The sequence below is a fragment of the Schistocerca americana genome, chromosome 6, assembly GCF_021461395.2.
Source record: "Schistocerca americana isolate TAMUIC-IGC-003095 chromosome 6, iqSchAmer2.1, whole genome shotgun sequence".
NCBI lineage: Eukaryota > Metazoa > Arthropoda > Insecta > Orthoptera > Acrididae > Schistocerca > Schistocerca americana.
The window spans coordinates 434627228-434647158 of record NC_060124.1 but is presented as its reverse complement, the minus strand read 5'-3'; the positions used below and the strand labels follow the sequence as shown (position 1 = coordinate 434647158).

The 19931-nt window shown below is 41.1% G+C and overlaps 1 protein-coding gene across 1 annotated transcript in view; it reads right to left on the bottom strand.

Annotated features, from left to right (window-relative positions):
- Positions 1–4879: 4879 nt before the first annotated feature.
- Positions 4880–19931, bottom strand: part of LOC124620192 — a 429599-nt gene continuing 414547 nt past the window's right edge. Inside the window, exon 24 of the mRNA XM_047146861.1 lies at positions 4880–6021. The gene's annotated coding sequence lies outside the window, so the exon portion shown is untranslated. The remainder of the gene's footprint in view (positions 6022–19931) is intronic.

The following is a 19931-nucleotide window of genomic DNA, read 5'->3' as shown; positions in this document are numbered from 1 at the left end:
AGGTCCAAATGAGCTATAAATATCTTGTTCAAGATACTATAACAAACTGTCTAAATGTGTGCACCAAGCGCCTTTGAACAAATTACAAAATATAGAGCTAAAACGGGTAAAAAGTTAAATATTTTACACAGTGCAAAAATTACAAAAGTGGGCAGTCCATCCATGGTTATGGAACCAGTTTTTTTTATGTTACACGTTGATGTTAGTAGCTCAGATTTTCTTGAGGATGTGGAAACAGGTGGCTGTCTCAATACCGATGTAGCATTCACCATGTTTATTATAATATTTTTCATAATGAGTTATAAAAGAAAACTTTTTTCACATCCATGTGCCAGTAAAAAATTGATTCTAACTATGGTTCTTGTAATGCTGTATCACTAGTTAAGCAAAAAGTTAACACAAACCCCAAAAGATAATGACAAGTAAATACTACATAGCATGTCAAAACATGTAGAGCCAGATAAGAAGAAACAGCCACCATCATTTTGATTTTCACCATTGTTACTGTCAGGGGCAACCTCTAACTTACTCTGTAACTCACAGACCTGCAAAGCAAAATACTGGCTGGTGTGCACACACAAACTAATAGAATAATTAGAACCGTATATAATAAATGAACTAATATTAGTAGATATTATCAGAAACACTTGAACTAATATTAATAAGACTTATTATATAGACTTTGGCAAACTGTGAGAATAGCAATCTTGGATTCTTGGACCAACTGACAAAAATTTTAATTTGCGATCTCTGAGACATCGTAAAATACTAAGCAAAAAATTTCCAGAAATAAATAATAAAACATCAAAGCAAGACCAAAAAGTAAGAATAGTTACTACCAATCTCAGGAGACAGTTTGTATATATACTAAAATTATCAAGCCACAAATGAATATGTGAAATTAAAGAAAACTGCATTACTTAAAGATACAGTCACTGCAAACGAGAAATACTCATCATATGAAATGAAGTGACTGAGGTACTTACATCCAGCTGACTTTGTTCTTGAAATGACTGATATGTTTCACATTAAATTTATAAAGTAGTTTTTGTGTGGTAAAGCACTTTCATGGGTTAATCACAACCCCTGCATCTTATAGTGAATTAAAAAAAAAAAAGTTCTCCGAGCAACTTTTGATCAGGATCACAAGCTAGGATAAAAAGTGAATGTTTGAGGGGGGAAACTATAGAGAGGGAAATGGGCACATGAAAGAAATTTGTGAAAAACAGCGTCGGAGTTTAATGCATTTGGACAGATCATTTGATGAGATCACCCAAACTGATGCCTTGAAATGGAGATTACCACAGAAAGTGCATTTGGGTTTAGTTTATGGGCCCTGTGACTGTCGAGCAATTTCTAAAATATCTTGGTTAGTTGGACAGAGCTTTGGATAAAAATGACAGACAAAATTTCAGTAAGGGTGGATTAAGTGGTTATCAGCAAGGGGGAAGGAATCAAAATTATAATGAGATAAATCATGGAGGAACAGATTTTGGAAATTACAGAAATGAATAGCAACAGGGAGTTGGAAATGGAAGAGATTTTCATTGGTATGAGATACACAGAAATGGGAATACGGAATCTGAAAACATAGATAGGGCAGGGGAGGGAAATAATAGATCACAAGCTAACAGAAGCCTGTATAATAGGGGAAACATGCAGAGAAACTAATGATCATCCTGTTAGGAGCATGTCAGTTTGGGCAAGAAATAGGAACCAAAATTGGGGTAACAAATACAGGAAAAGGTTTCAGGAGAGAAGAAAATCGGGCTTTTATGAGCAAAATTACAGAGGAGTACACCAGATGAATAAATTGTATTATGAGAGAAACTTTACGAAAGCAATAATTATTAATATATCTGATGACAAAAAAGACAAATAGCACATTCAGTAAAGAGATGGAGCTGGATGTGGGGGTGCTCACTAATTTCTATAGTCAGTCAGGACATGAAGTGTCAACAGAGAGAAGAACTGCCAATAATTTTTATGAATTTGACATAAATAAGTTAATGAGTAATTACGGAGAAGAAGTAAAGAGTAATCTTGTTTATTCTGATGTTGAAACTGATAGGTGTGATGATAATGCACTTGGGGGGGGGGGGGGGGGGGGAGGGGGAGGAGGAGGGGTGAAGAGGGTTTAGCATATAACTGCAATAAGCTTAATGATAAAGTTGCTAATCATGAAAATGATGATGACAGAAGTGAAACTGTTTGTAAAAAATTAACTTTCAGGATGATTTATGTTGAAGTGAAAAAACAACAGTAGAAGATAGTGACTTAGGCAGTGATTGTGGACATAGTTGGGGGAGTCAAGTTACTGATAGGGAAGTCCAGGAAAATCAGAATTTTAAGTCAACATTAGTAAGTCACTAGTCATTAGTGCTGATAGTGAATACTGTGAGAGAATATGAGACATGAAAATTTGAAAGTAGCTTGAAATAGTTGTTATGACAATAACAGAAACAAGAAATTGAGAGCTAGTGTAAAAGAAGTTTGTAAGTGGAGACATCCAGATTGTGGAATGAAATGAATAGTAGTTTGTTTGGTTGGGAGAAATCTGCAATCGACAATTGTCCTGTCAATAAGAAATAGTGACAGGAATCTGGTACACTTATAAGTGCATTACTGAGAGAAAGGGAGAAGAGGTTAATCAAAATGAATGCAAGGTACAGGGTAGTTCTTACATTTACAATTAAACTGATAACACATTTGTAGATACTGGCGGTCCCATTTGTGGGATTTCTCAAATCATAAGAAACAAAGTTAAGCATACCCAGAATTCACTGAGATGTTGTAGTAGGGTTGCACAGTAATAAAGAAATCAGTGGGATAACTTACGTTGATTAGAGAGGATATTGTGAGGAAGATGATGATTATTCTGAAAAAGGTTTGGTTCATGAACACTCTCTCATTATGGTAGAAGCAAAATTTGAGGAAGCAGAAAGGTAAAATCTGGAACAAAAAGGAAATTTAAGGAAACTGTTGTGAGCGTATTATGAAGTTTTTGATGGAAAACCTGAAGTAGTAAGAAATGAAAATTAAATTAAAAGTGCATGAACGATTTTCGTTAAGCCATATAGTGAATCATTTTCTAAAAGAGAAGCAATAGAAAAGAAATTATATAAGATGAAAAGTGAGGGTATTATTGAGTGAAGTTGAAGCTGACACTTGTACTTTCTCACTGCTGCTGCAAAAGTCAACTATGACTGCAGTCTCCACCACTACTTTTGAGTCCACTGTGTGGGGCTGCTTTGGTGGAGGATGGTGTGTTAAGGTGAGTCAAAAGTTGCTCAGTGACAGTAGACTTTCTTTAATGCTTTCCAACATTTTGTGTTTATAGCATGTCTGCTGGGTGCTGGGAGGTGGGGAATGATCAACACACCTCAGCAGCAAAGCATTCTTGTGGAAAACCTGTGGCTGCTCTGCATAGTGTGGCCCAGTGGTGCATGCCCCTGTCTGGTCAGCATATCTCAGAAAAGCTGTGTCAGGTGTGGGTGTAGTGACCTGAAGTCATTATGATGCTAGCGAGGTGGCTGGGGCCTGCCCACCCTTGATGAGTGACAGAGGCAGAGGCATCTGAGAGCAAAAGTTGGTCCAGCATGTAGTGGTGGCAGACACCCAGTGGCTAACTGGCTAGGGGTGTGGCTAGGTGTGTCTCAGTTCAACCGTTGGCCCATCAGAGCCGCAGCTGGACCCAGGAAGCTGATCCTTTCAGGACAGCAGCAGTAGCTGGTACTGTTACGGATGCTGACTCAATGGCTCGTTGATTCAATGACCTACCTGGCCAGATGGCCAATATTTATATGCACCAAAGTGGGTTTTTTGTGGTGTTGCTGCTACAAGTGACAACTACACCTTGTGCCGAAGTGTCCCCAGGTTCAGTAACTTGCTAAGTGCTAACCAACATGTGGGCAACAGTGCCCAGTGTGTGCTGTTAGTAATGGTGCACCAGCATATTGCAGCAAGTTCCTAATCACAGGATCAAGTGCTTCTGCCTAGGCTTGTGCCATTTGAGTTCTAGCACATTTATTATTTGACATGATTTGTTTTTTGCACTGATATTCTTTTTATGAATTAGGTGAAGTAACAAAAAGTTCATTGAATGGATTTTAATGTTTAATTTACACTGCATCATGTGTTTTATTTGATTTTAAGGTTTTGTTTCACATGAACAGATGAAATTAAAACACAAAAAATACTTGGAAAACTTTATTGTCTTCCAAAATGAAAAGGAAACAGTTTCAACACCTCATGACACCACAGAATAAATTAAAACAAGGGAATTCATAACACACTTATTTATTTATTTATTTACTCGTTCGGCATCACATAGGCATAGTTTACAATATTCTTATCACTATATACTAAAAAAGAAAACAATATAATTCTACACTATATTAGATATGTTTTTGAGCCACTCTATGGCTGAGTCACTGAGTCTATGTATGTCCATGAGTTCACCACCATAGCCATACACTTTGCACACGAGTAGATGGTCCATTGTCTGTATTTCACCGCACTCACATACAGCGCTGCCTGCCAGGCCCCACTTGTTCATCAGATGTTTACATCTCCCAACACTCGTTCTGACCCGGTTTAGAGCTGTCCACACTCTTCTTGGTAGGTTGAAGCCATCAGTCTTCTTGTTCGGATCGTGTACTAAATTTTTGTTCTTAAATTCACTTGCTGACCATACTTCATTCCACTAATACACACTAATATCTCTGCACAATACACAGAAACGTACAGTTATACAATCTTTGTAATGTAGCTATTAGCATTGATTTTCGTAAATGTAAACTCACTGTAAACATGTATGTGTCAGTAGAGTAAGATTTACTGTCAAATGAATGTAGTTGCAAATACAAAGTGAGCAACATATGTAAATTTCTGACAAATTCCAAGTACACAAAAACTGAAAATAATTCCTGCAAATCACTCCAGGATGTTATATTGTGACATCTAAAACTTAAGGCAAATAATTACAAGCATAGATGTAAGCCATCCAGAGTATACTTCTATACTTTTATACAAAAATTGGACCATCATTAACATTGTACGATCACTTGAAAATGGCACAATAGCTGAAAGAATAGTCATTGTAGACAACAACTTAATGAAGTCATTGTGCAGCAGAAACCTGAGTATATTTATTTTATGTCATTCACTAACTTAAAGGATGCTGTGGGTCCATTAGAAAAGAAAACTTCTGTGATTCTTTATAGATTTATAGAAATAAGACTATCTTAGAAATACCAATTAATTGTGTTGCATTTGTAACACTTGTAAAGTGTTTGCTGATTGTGAAGGAACACCAAGCATCAAACTAAATGTATTGTAAATGGTCATAGCCAAACTTACTGGAAAGCATCACAATCATGTTGACAGCCCAAAGTGGCTGTTACTCAAAGACACCTAAAGTCTTTCATAAGCCAATTCTGAAATATTCCAAAACCTAATTTCCAGGATTGAATCTACCAATACTCTTCAGCCCCACAGAAATTGTTCCCATGGGGACTATTGAGATCAAATGAAGCTAAAAGCAACTTGCGCAGGAGGATATAAAGAGTTTTTCTTCTCGTGCTCCATTGTGAATGGAATAGGAACAAACCTTAGTTACACATTTTGCAGCTTTTTAGTGTATAGATGTAGATGCTGAAACTAAATAAACCATTTACTCCATAACCTATTTTTACTGTATACTATTTATTTTCATTTCTTAGTTTTTTAAAATGAGGGATAGTGTATTTTATAATAAAGAATATTTATGTAAACTATGTTAATCATCCATCAATAACTGCCATTCAGATAATACAGTGTTTTTATTACTTACACAGAGTTTTAACACTAAGTTAATGAATATAAAAGGAAAAGAAGAGCAATACAATAAAAATATATTTGCATCAATGATGTAACAGGTATGAAGTTTGCTCAGTGAGCACTAAAACACTTCTATGCAGTTGATAGTAGATCCTTAGTAATTCTCAGGGGCTTGTCACTGGCATTGGCAGTCGCAGGAACCTGTAACAGAAGCCAAAGCAGCATGTTTGCTGTTTTCTCTATCACTGTCTACAACATTTTTCTTATTAAAATAAACTGTCAAGATCTTGGAACTTTCAAAATCTAATAAAAATTTAAAGAATGCTATATAGTCATGTAAGCTCTGTGAGCATTCTTCCTACTGCTCTCACAATCATACACTATTACAAAAATTCATCTTTGGAGAATGGTTTATTATCATTTTAAGTTTACTGGGTTGGCCTCATAGCCTTGATCAATTTAAAGAACAACATTATTTCCACCAGGCTTTAATCTTAAAAGTGCACTTCATGAAACACTAATAGTTAGTGTCAAGCAAGTACTCATTCTCAAGTGCATAATAAATGTGGATACATCATCATCATCAACGTCATGTTTTGTAGTGTCCAGCACCTGGATGGGTCTATTTGGAAAATAAACCTCTCATTTATCATGTCCTCCCACCCTTCTTCCCTCTTTTCTGTGATCCAGTGTTCTCCTCCCTTCTTCACGCATTCCTTTATTCCAATGATCCACCTTCTCTTGGCCTTTCTCTTTGTCTCTTGCATCCTCTCATCGTTTCATGAGTCTGTCTTGGTATCTTGACAACTCCAGCACTTTTGACATGTCCAACACCAACTTAATTTTGTCTTTTTTATGATCTGTTGCATGATCTTCTCTTCTATTATTTCTCTCACTGTCTCAATATTTACCCTGTGCATTCTTGTTAGTCCTACCCTGCTTCTTTGAAATTTCATCTCACAAAACAGTATGCTAGTCACCCACATTTTCTTCATTATCCATGTTTCCAGTTCATGCATGAGTAAAGGAGTATTATATATTTGGTATAACATTCTGACATTACATTCTTGCTACAGGCCAGCCTACTTACACTCTGCAAGAATCCATGGGCTTGCCTTTCCCTTTCATTAATCTTTTTATCGTTCATTCTGCCATCTTCTCTTATGCTCCCCAGTTACTTGAAACTTTCTTTAGTACTTGCTCTCTAAGACTTATATCTGTTACCACTCTCCTGTTATTCCTCATTGCCGTAATCACTTCAGATTTCTTTGCATTAAATTGCAATCCATATTGCCTCCCTCTTCCTCCCATATATTAAGCCTGTTTTGTACCTTTCCTTTTCCACTTCCCTGCACCATGAAATCTTCTGCAAAAACCATTGCTTTCAAATTTTCATGTCCTGTTAAGGCTGCCACTCCTAATACTATTAATCCATAACAGTGATGAAAAGAAGAGGGAATAGTGCACTTCCTTTCTTCAGGTAACTTTTCTGTTCAAAACAGTATGTTTTCTCTCCACTTACTTTTACACAACTCACTCTTCTTTGATACATTTCCTTTACTTTTCTCATTGTCAGCCTTCCACCTCTCCTTTTCTGGAGGGTTTCCCACATACTGTTTCTTTTCACATTATCGTGTGCCTTCTCAATGTCCAGAGCACTATTACTAAATCCTTACCATAATCAAAGTGTCTGCCTTGTACCTGCCTTGCACTAAAAATTAGATCCACTGTCAGCCTTCCTGGTGCATCTCATATTGTTCCTCTCTCTGTCCTCCTTCTGCAGTATTATTTTCTGAATTCTCCTTTCTGGACTCTTCTCAAATACTTTGGAAACGTGGTAAATTAAAGTAGCTTCTCTGTGATTTTGACAATGTTTCCTACAATCCTTCTTAAAAATTGGCATTGATTCCCTTTCGTCTTCTATACTTCCACTGGGGCTTAGTATCTCTTCAAAATATTTCTTTCATATTTACTTGATTTCATATACTTCCCTTTCCTTCTTTATTGGTCTTCCTGACATATTCCAACATGCTCTCATCTTAGCTTTAACCATTCCACAGAGGACCTTCTTACTTCCCTCACAGTCCTTTCCCATAATTGTTATCTGCTCTTCCATCAATTTTCTCTTCCCTGATACTACCACTTTCTTTGCCATATCCTTCTTCCTAGACTATTCCTTTCTTTGCTCTTGAAATCATATGTAGGATGCTTTGTTTCTCTTTACATCTTCCTCCCTTACTCTACCAGTCAATCAGGGTGTTTCTTTCCACTGTTTCTTATCACTGGTGTTCTGCACACTTTTTCTGCTGTTTCCACCACCATTGTTTTGAACAGTTCCCATTCCTGCTCTACTAACTTCATTTCATTGCTTGGTATGTTGCTCTTTACTATTTTCTGAAATACTTCTTTGCATTTTTCTTCTTTCGGCTTCCACATTTGCATCCTTCTTTCCAGTATTTCTGACCCTTTTCCTCTTTAATCTCAGTGGAGCTTTAACCATAGAGAGCACATCCCTATGTGGCAGACTGGATACTGCTGTAAGGCTTTATCTGTATGAGATGAAGCAAGTTGAGTATCCAGTTTCATCAGCTATGTTTTTCTGCCTCCAAAGATTTTCTAATTTTATTCCTAAACTATGATAATGACAGTGTGATAGTGTACCTAGCACACAGTGAGTGCACAGTAATTCCATATTTATAAATGAGCTTAGTACCATTTGATTTGATTGCTCATTACATACTAATTGCTAATATGATTGCAGTGATCTAATTAGTTAGCTCAAAAACTTTTTTAATTAATAAATATACAGTATGACCCTAAATATTTAGTGAGCAACAGGAAACATATTTCAGAATATTAATGCATGTCATTTGAAAGTACACATCTCCAACTTTTCCTTAAGGCATCAAAAAGTGTCTGAAAGTAATTATTTAACATAAAAGCTAGACTGTGGGTTTGCGTGCCATGACCTCAGTGCTTACCACACAGTACGCCTTACCACTTAATTTAAAAGAGAAAGCTGTGAGGAGTGCAATGGGATGGTGCACTTACTTATAAATATGCATGACAGTAGAAATTTAGCCAGATGATTGACTGTTTAAGCACAAACTATGCACAATAAAAAACTACTGTTCAACTGTCTGTTTCCTACTGTTCATATCCTTGTTAGCATGGAATTTACTGTTCCAGTATCTGCCAAGGGCCCTACAATGACAAGATGTTTGTGTTAAAATAGGTAGCTGCACAACTGAGTCATGCTGGTGGGTACACCACTGGTCCTGTTCAGCAAACGAGGCACCTGCAAGCTATTTGCAAAATATGATGGAAGGCCGACTTACTGAGATAAATCCAGGACAGCATCAGGTTGCAGCAGTCACAAGTCTTCGTACAGTGCCTGGATTCTCATTAAAAACTCTGCACACTCACTGAATTTGTAACCTCGTGTAGCTACTGTTGCTACTGCACATGTGAGAATGGTGTCGTATACAGCTAGTGAAGATCCAGCTGGAAGCATTAGTTTTCACATGCAATGATGGGGGAAAAGACACTTTTGTTGACTGTTGCCTATTGCACATGGATTTTTTGGAGCAAGAGCAGATGTGGCTGTGCGGACAGCATTGTCTGCTAGATAGACTGTGTGGGTCTCAGAATTTGGAATTTAGAGATCCCACACAGTTTCCCCCTTGCAAGAGGCAGATGATGGGATGACAATGTATGAGTGCAGCTCCAGGCATCAGTCACTTATGATGCATGCATCAGTAATAGAGCTGCGCAGAGGCACCTGTCTGACAGTGGATTGTAAGGGTGATGCCCATCGCATTGGCAAAGTGGCAAGGGGTGGTGTGATATGGTGGTGAGAAACAGCTGGTCCCCTGTTGAGGGGGTGTGGTGGTGGGGCAGCAGCGTTGGGCAGGTGGTCGCGCCTAGTCCGTGACCTTGGCACTCACCACGTTGATGCCCAGGTGTGTTGGCATGGTTTGTGGCAGGAGAAGGCAAATGGCAGGTAATACCAGCTGACGTGGTGGTGCAGCAGCATGGGGCAAGTGGTCACAGTTGGTCTGTGCAGCCACTACCTTGATGCCCAAGTGTGCTAGTGTGGCGTGCAGTGGTGGGGTCTGTGGTGGTGGCAGTGTAAATCTGTGGTGGGTGGGCAGCATTGGGAGTTGGTCCGAGCTGTGTGCTCTGTGTGACGGCAGGCAGTGACCCAGAGCATTAGATGCATGACTGGACCTGCAACTCAGGGAGGAAGGTGTTGCGTGGAGTGGCGACAGATGCAGGAGGTGTGCTGGTTAGCGTGAGGACTGTGCCATGGTGCAGTCTCGCTGGACACAGGGCAGGAGTGGGGAAATATTGCAGACAGGGCATCAGTGCCCGTGCACGGTGTGGCTGGTGTGCACGGTGTAAAACATGCTGGAGTGTGTGGGCATCGGTGAGTGCTCCTGCTGTCTCTGCAGTCTGCTAGACGCCCTGGTGGGATTCTGGCATGGTAGTGATTAAATGTGTGGTTGGTGTGCATGGTGTAACACGTGCTGGAGTGTGTGGGCGTTGGTGAGTGCTGCTGTCTCTGCAGTCTGCTGCACACCCTGGTGGGATGCTGGCATGGTAGTGATGAAATGCGTCACTTCTTGGGTGCTGGAGGCTGCATTCAGAGCTGCGGCTAAGGCTGCTGGGCTGCCAGATGAGTGGCACCTGTGGCTTTGTCGGACAGTGTTGGTGAAGCATTGATGTCAGTGATATGTGTCAAGCCTTCGGCACTGGGTTCCGCCCCCTCAGGGATGGCACAAGGAAGGGTAACAAATGGGAGTGATGCAGCTGCATCTGGGTTCCAGGCACTGGTGATGTCATGGTGGACGTTGGTGTCAGCAGCGGTGTCCATGGTGTTGGTAATTGGTAGGGATACCTCAACTGCTGGTGGTGCATCTGTGTTGTTGATGATGAACATGTAAGCTGGCTTTCACCTGTCAGTGGATACCACTGATGGGGAACTGTGGAGCCACACAGTGAATTTTTTGTTGCTTCACTGCAGAACAAGGTGAGGACCCAAGTGCTGTGGGCAGAGTGGGAGCTGATAGGCATCGATGCATAGCATTATGTGAGGGCACAAGGCGAGAATGTGGTGCACAAAAGTTTTTTAATTGCAATGGCATCATCATGGAGGCATTGGCCACAGCCAGTCCATCTAGTTGTGCAGCTGCTGACTTTAAGCTGGAATACACAACATAGCTGGGAGAGGCTGCAGCTCAATAATGTCACCTGGCAGGACCAAGGGCTGTGGCCAAGTGGTGGAACATTTGCTGCCACAATAGATAAGAGGGGATTTCAACGTGTGGTGGAAATGTTCCACTGTGCTATTTGCTGCAGGATGATAGCTAGTGGTAGTATGGATAAGGGTGCCGCAGGTCTCATCCAAGGTTTTGAGTAAACAAGAAGTGAATTGGAACCCACACTCAGACGTTAAGTAGTTGGGGGAAGCTAAATGCAAAATCCATGTTTTGGTGAATGCAAGGGCAACTGTTTTGGCAGAAATGTCCAGGTTGGGCATGACTTCCAGCCAATGTGTGAACCAATGTATCATAGTGAGGAGAAAGTGGCAGCCATGTGAAGAGGGCAAGGGGGCGACGAGTTCAACATGGACATGGGAGAATCGGTGTTCAACATGGGAAAATGAGGCTGTCAGTGTGTGAATGTGATGGCCCACTTTGACACATGGGCATGGGATGCAGGTACAAGCCTACATGCGGCAGTTTCATTGGATACTGGATCAGAAAAAACATACCTGGATGAGGCTAGTGGATGCATCGACACCAGGATGGGTTAGCCCGTGCAAGCAGTCAAAACCTGGTTTGTGGAAGGCAGGGTGAAGGTAGGGGTAGACACGATCTTTGGAGCAGGTGGGGTGCATGGGGTCAGACAGGAGATCACACTAAACCTGCAGGTCAGTGCCCAGGACTGGGTGGAGTTGGAGGTTGATGTCCGAATTTTGATCTTGATGTAAGTGGGCTAGTGTGGGGTCGGTGGTCTGGGCTTTTGCAAGTGCCTCATAATTGAGTGAAGGGCTGAGAGTATAGAAGTGGCTGAGGCAATTGGCAATGATGTTGTCAACACTGGATGCATGTTTACATCAAATGTAACTTGTGTTATGTGCTCCTGCTGGCTGAACTGCTGAGGTGAAATTTGATCACCATCTTTCTGACAAAACCACATCATGAGTGGCTGGTGGACGGTAAAAATGGTGAAATGGCACCCCTCAGTGGAGGAGCAGAAATATTTCACTCCCTCATACACTGCATGCAGCTCCTGATTGTACGCAGTCCATTTGCATTGCGGTTTTGACAGCTTGGTGCAAAGAAAGCCAACCTGCTGCAGGACCATGCATGTCATCAATTGACTTGCATCAGTGATGGTAGCAAGGGGGGCAAAGAGGTAGGGGTGGGCCATAAGGACTGCCTGAGCAAGGTTGCATTTGGTGTGCTCAAAAGTTGCTGTCATTCTCATGATCCAAGACACGGATCTGTATCTTTTGTTCAACTGTGTCACAATGCAGTAGTGAGGCTGCATTGTTTAGGAAATACAAAAAAAAATGCCATCCTCAAAAATCTGCATAGTTCCTTGTATGTCATGGGGTGCAGAAACTCAGCGACTGTGCAGACCTTCTTGAGTAGGGGGCACGAGCCAGATGTGGAAATGTTGAGTCCCAGGAACTCAATCTCAGCTATCCTGAATATGCATTTGTCCATGTTGAGGATGACCCCTGCTTGTTCCAGGCAGGTAAAAACCCCTGAGGTGCTCGAGGAGTTTGACCAAGTTCCAGGAGTAAATAAGGATGTTGCCCAGAATCGCAAGACATCCCGGGTGCCACAGAGAACATAACCAGAAAACACTGCCATGTTTGTGCAGCATTACAGAGGCTGAAAGCCATAAAGAGGCTTTAGGAGAGACCAGAGGGTGTAATAATGCCTGTCTTCTCAATGTCCTCCTGTTAGACTGGGATCTGCATAAAAGATTTTGTGCAGTCTACCTTACTGAATGTGGTAAATCCCAAAATTTCGTTACTATAACTGCACAAAACTGGTATGGGATAACAGCCAGGAACTGTTCATTTATTCAGGCACCAGTAACCACCACAAGGATGCCAGGTTCCTTCTTTGGAGCTAAATGGAGTGTGGAAGACCAGGGGCTTTTTGAAGGGCACAAGATTCCAGTGGCTACGGAGGCTTCAATTTCTGGCCACAAAAACAAGCATTTGGCTGGTGGGAGAGGGCAGATGTGGCACTGTACCAGTGGGCCCAGTGTGGTTACAATATAGTGAACTGTGCACTGTGTCATGGTACAACTTGAGGGTGGCACTGGGGGGAGATGAGGACTGGAAATTTGGAGAGGAGATTGACAAAAGGAATGGAGTAGGATAGCTACTTAATAATGAAGTGGGAAGCAGACAGGTGGTACAGGTTGCAGAGCAATGCAACGTGCCATTGACCAGGCAATGCTGCATGAGGTCAGGGAGGTGTTGAAGTGGGTAAGAAAATCCAAGACAAGGATCATGTCAGTGATGTCACCCATAGTGAAAGTCCAGAGGAACTCCTCACCGCAGCCAAGATCAACACGACGGGTGTGGGGGTCATAGCTGGTGAAGGCAGAACCATTTGCAGTGGTGAATGGGAAAGGGGAGGGAGGGTTTTGCCTGAACAAGGGTAGGAGCTTATATGGGAAGATGGACAGGTCCGAACCAGAGTCTATCAGGTACAATATACGCAGGGTAGAGTAATGGCAGTCTGATATGAACAGGTGCTGTGGAATTGCAGAACAACTGGGTGCCCCTGCTTCCAGTTGCTGACTGTGTTTGGGTGCCATGACCATGGCAGACAGCAGTTTGTTATGTCACTGCCAAAGCACTCACCAGCACACAGGGTTAGCATCACGTGGCTCCTCCTGCTCGCCGGATTGGTGGGAAGAAAGAGTGGGGATTGTCACGCATGCATGGCCACCTGCACTGGTGGTCGTGTGAGACACGTGGATAGTGGCCTTGGGCTGTGAAGGGTGGGGTTGGGGGCAAGGGGTGCGGGCATGCGGGTGCAGGTGTGTAAGGGTGACAGTTAAGTTGGCCATCTCACTGCTCAGGCATGCCATGGTGTGTGTTAAATTGGACTACATGTCTCAAGGCACAGGCGGTGGTATCCTCTCTGGCTGTGCTTTGGAACAGCTGGGAGACTTGTTGCCACAGTGCTGGGGGACAGTCAGGATGGGGGAGGCAGGTAAGAAGAATGAGTGGTAGCAACTGCTATCAGGGTGACTGCATCAATGTCAGTATGATCTTGTGTGGTGAGCACAGTATGGATGGCCACCAGCAAGTGAGAACTCCTGTTGTGGAAGAGGAGCTTGTCTGGCAATATATAGGGTTTGGCTAAGGCATGGAGGTGCTGCAGAAGCTGGGTGGGTCTCATGTCAGACCACTCATCTGATGAAAACAAGGCCTGAGAGCGCTACATTTCTAACAACATTAAGTGTGTGATTAGGCTCTTTTTCAGTTGATTGTAGTTGCTGCACTTTGGGAGGCTAGTGATAATTTCGTGAGCTTCTGCCACAACCATGGGTCTGAGTTGAACTGTGGTGAGGACAAACATTATTGTGTCCCTTGTAATTCCAAATCTGGAAAATATCACCTCAGTGAATGTCAACCGCAGCTGTGGGTCACAGGTGTCAAATGTGGAAGGTGGTGGAAGTCCTGCTTGGCTGACTGGTCAGAGCTGGGGCCTGTGCAAGGGTACAGCAGTGCTCGTGAGTTGGGAAAACTTTGTGAGGAACTAATTAAAGCTGGCTGCCTGTGATTGCAGGTCAGAAGGCCCATTTGCATGTCCATGATCAGATGGAATGCTTTCCACCACGGAAGAGGTTCCGGAGGATTGTCCAGTGGAACTGTTTCCTGGCATGTGCTGCATCTCAGTAATAAGTGTGGTTGGAGAGATGGAAATGAGGTATCTGCAAGCTATTTGCAAAATACGATGCAAGACCAACTCACTGAAATAAAACTGTGCACTACCATCCGGATGCCATCAGATTGCAGCAATCACAAATCTCCGTACGGCACAAGGGTCCTCATTAAAAACACTGCACATTCACTGAATTTGTAACCAATACCGAAGTGTAGCTACAATTGCTACTGCTCAGTGCACGAACACACACGAGAATGGCACAATTTCCAGCTAGCAGAAAATCCAGGCAGAAGCCTCTGTTTTTGCATGTAGTGGTGGGGGAAAAGGACACTCCTGTCGGCAGTTTCCTATTGTGCACGGGCTCTTTGGAGAAAGAGCAGGTGTAGCTGCACAGGTAGCATTGTCTGCTAGGACAGACTGTGTGGGTCTCAGAATTTGGAATTTAGAGGCACCGCATAGTTCCCTCCTCGTGAGATGCAGATGCCAGGATGGCAATGTATGAGTGTGGCTCAGAGGGGGTCAGTCACTGATGATGTGTGTGTTGATGATAGACGTGCACAGAGGTGCATTTCTGACAGCGTGTTGTATGGGCAATGCGTACCATGTTGTTGGCAAAGGGGTGAGGCATGGTGGAGTGTGGGAGAAACAGCAGGGCCACTGCTGGGCTGGCATGGTGGTGGGGTGGCAGCAGCAGGTGGGTGGATGTGGCTGGCCCGTGACCTTGACAGCCACCTGTGCTGATGCCTGAATGTGCTAGTGAGGTGTGTGGCAGGGGAACGCAGCTGGCTGCTACCATGGGCCAGGGTGGTGGCATGGTAGCAGTGATGGTTTGCAGTGGGTGGTCAGAGTCAGGAGTCAGTCTGAGCCATGAATTGTCTCACCACCTTTCAGGCCATTTCCTTCCGACATTTTTTCGCAGTTGTTGCAAAACATCCCAATTGTACCATCGATCAACAGCTTGACACTGTGGCATGAATTCATGATGATCTAATTCTTCAAAGTCAAAGAAAACTATCAGCATGGCTTTGACATTTGACCTGACCTGATGAGGTTTTTTTGGTCTAGAAGAAACTTTTTCAACCCATTGTGAAGATAGAACCTTGATCTCAACATCATAACCATAGACCCAAGTCTCATCACCAGTTATGATTCTCTTAAGGAACATCTTGTTCTCATCACATGATTGAAAAGCTATTCACAGACTGCAAGGCAAAAGTCGATCTGGTCTTGACTCATGAGCCATGGGATGAACTTGACAGCAACACAATGCATTCCAAGATTCTATGTTAGGATTTCATAATATGATCCAACTGAAATGTTACATTCTTTTGAAATCTCTCAGACAGTCAGTCTTCTATTGGCATGCATAATTCCATTGACTTTCCTCACATGATGTCATCAATAGAAATCAAAGCGCATCACGAATGAGGGTCATCTTTAACTTCCATCAAGCCATTTTCAAACTAAGTGAACCATTTGCAACATCAAGTATGGCTTAAGCCCTCATTACCATCAGCTCCCTGCATTATTTGATGTGTCTCTGTAAAGGTTTTCTTGAATTCCATGCAAAATTTAATGCAGATGTGTTGATCCTTTAACTCTGCCATCTGGAAATTCACAAACTGTGCAACACAACATTCTACTCAATACAGAACTGAAAAATAACTAACAGTCATACAACAATGAATCTTCCAGTAGTTCCACATTAAACACTAACATGTACAGGGATCCAACCACTTTTTGTTCCAACACACTGTTGGCGTGAATTACGAATGTTCCAGAATTTTTTGAACAGACCCTATAGACCTAGCACACCTGAGGCCAGGCAGTCTGTGGCTGAGAGTGAAGTGAGCAACACCTATGTCTCTTGTCATTAGCAATGTGCCATAATCTGATAACTAACATTCTGAAATATTTGCACATATTGCATACACTTCATTTTCTTCACTTGTGGGTGTAATTCATGGCTTCTGTGGCAGTAATCACTAATTAATTCCAAGTGAGAACCTATAAGAGGAACATAGTGATTATTGATGCCTATGAACAATGACTGCTTAGCAGGGCAGTGTTGATGGACTTACTGATTATTATCACTATTGTAATTATTTTGATTTCATTAAATGTGTTTGAGGACAATGATATGGCAAACTGATATGTTTAATTTAATCCATATGTGAACCATTTTGAACCACTGGACTGTGTTGTGTAGTTACTGCACTAATACAATTTTTTTTTTTTTTTTTTTTTTTTGTACGTTGTTATCCTACTTGTGTATTTTTATGTTAATGTTCTAAAAGTTCTATTAAAATTGTAATGTCTAAGTGACATGTAAATTCAATTACAAATTTTCATGTATATGTATTTTAAATTGTAATGTTTATTGACAAGTCCTATATCATTTCGATGATGTACTACAAGGACGCTAATAAATTGAATTGAATTGAATTGAACAATCTATGGTCTGGTGTATTAGCTAACAACCTCCTTTCCTTTAATTCAAACAATATGTGAGGCCCAAAACTGGCCTTCTCAGTGAATACTTTACACCAATAGTGTAATTAAAGTCTTCTAAATCTGCCTCTATTGTTGACCACAATATTGCTGTAGACTGTTAGTAGAACTAACATTTTTCAGCGAGTTTTGAAGCCAATGGAGCTACCAAGAAGAATAGAAGAGGCTTGTACAGAAGAAAGCAGATTTGTTCCAAATTGTGCCCCATGGTTTGGAGCACTTTGCCATGTGAGCACAAGCAGCAAAGGAAATCAAAGAAAAATTAGGAGTTGGATTTAAAGTTCAGGGAGAAGAAATAAAAACTTTGAGATTTGTCAATGACAGCTATTAAACCAGAAGCACTGTATGCAGCAGAAATACTAAACATGAATTTCAAAGGCCAAATGGAGAAACTTGAGCTAAAGTAAAGAAAAATTTTAAGAAAAATCATAGGACCAAAATTTCAAGACAATAATATTATATACATCAAAAATGAAACTCTCTACAAGAAAATTGAAAAACTTTCAGATACTACGTGGAAAAAATAAATTTTTATGGTCATCTCGGAATGAATTCCAACAGATTAACCAAACAAATCTTTGACTTTTTCTGTAACTGCAAAATGAAATCCAACTGGTTTTAAGAAACAGAAAGACCAATAGAATTAAAGATTTCAGAAAATTTACTTATCGATTGAACAGCTAAATTAATTACTAAAGATGAAAACATAATGTTCCAAGACAAATCTACACAAAAGTCCAAACCCTTCATCTTGGAAAAAGAGAGGAAAAGAAGATCAGAACGAATGAAGAAATACTGGGCCTTAAGAAAAGAACAATGCACAAAGAAATGATTGATCCAGCATACCCCAACGAGGGTGAAATGAAAGAAGAAGAAGACATTGTAAGAGACAGCAAAGGACTTGGAAAACAGTGAACAGAATAGACAGTGTCTTGAAAGGAAGAGATAAGATGAACATCAACAAAACCAAAACAAGGATAATGGAATGTAGTCAAAGGTGATGTTAAGGGAATTAGATTGGGAAACGAGACACTTAACGTCACAGAGGAGTTTTGCTATTTGAGCAGCAAAGTAACTGATGATGGTCAAAATAGAGAGGATATAAAATGTAGACTGGCAATGGCAAGAAAAGCATTTCTGAAGAAGAGAAAATTGTTAACATCAAAAAAATGGTTCAAATGGCTCTGAGCACTATGGGACTCAACTGCTGAGGTCATTAGTCCCCTAGAACTTAGAACTAGTTAAACCTAACTAACCTAAGGACATCACAAACATCCATGCCCGAGGCAGGATTCGAACCTGCGACCGTAGCGGTCTTGCGGTTCCAGACTGCAGCGCCTTTAACCGCACGGCCACTTCGGCCGGCTGTTAACATCAAATATAGATTTAAGTATTAGGAAGTCTTTCATAAAGGTATTTGTCTGGAGTGTAGCCATGTTTGGAAGTGAAATATGGATGATAAACAGTTTAGACAAAAAGAGAATAGACGCTTTTAAATGTGGTGCTACAAAAGAATATTGAAGATTAGATGGATCAATTATGTAACTAACGAGGAGGTACCGGATAGAATTGAGGTGACAAGAAATTTTTGTCACAACTTGACCAAAAGAAGGGATTGGTTGATAGGACATATTCTTAGACATCAAGGGATCACCAATTTAGTGTTGGAGGGAAGTGTGGGGGTAAAAACCATAGAGAGAGACCAAGAGATGAATACAGTAAGCAGATTCAGCAGGCTGTGGGTTGCAGTAGTTATTGGGAGATGATGAGACTCACACAGGCTAGAGTAGGATGGAGAGCTGCATCAAACCAGTCTTCCGACTGAAGGCCACAACAATAATAAAACATTTCATTTAAGATGGCTGTCATCAATGATGAGTAGTGTAAAAGTCTACATCTGAGATTAAAGTGAGCAACATCTATGTCTCTTGTCATGAGCAGTGTGCCGTAGTCCAATAAATAACATTCTGAAATATTTGCACATATTGTGTACAGTTCATTTTCTTCATACTCGGGTGTATTTCACAATTTCTATGACAGTAATTACTAATTAACCCTGAGTGAGAACTTAGTAGAGAAAAACAGTGATTATTGACTCCTATGGACAATGACTGGTTAGCAGGGCAGTGTTTATAGACTTATTGAATATTTTTGTGCTCTATCTTAATTGTTTCAAGTTCCTTAAATGTGTATGAGCACAGTGATATGGCAAACTGATACATTAAATTTTTCCACATGTGAATCGATTTGAACCACTGGAATGTGTTTAGCAATTACTGCACTAATATATGATCTAGTGTAGTAGGTAACTATCTCCATTTCTTTAATTTGAACTATACATGAGACACAGAACTGGCCATACCAGTGAATATTTTGTACCAAGTGTTTTAAGTCTACCTCTGGTGTTGACCACAATTTTGCTGTAGACTATTAGTAAAAATAACATCTTTCACCAGTTTAGGAGCCAGCACAGCTACTGAAAAGAACAGAAGAAGGTGGTTTGTTGCAAGGTGTTTCTCATCCTCCTCTTTCTTGTTTTGTTGCTTTTGGGTGGTGAATTCTCTTCAATTTGACTTTCCCAGGTATAATCTTTTGCCCTACAGTGATGATACCTAGACTGTTTAGTTTCAGTGCTTGGCCATTGATCTGATTATAAATTGAAAGGATCAA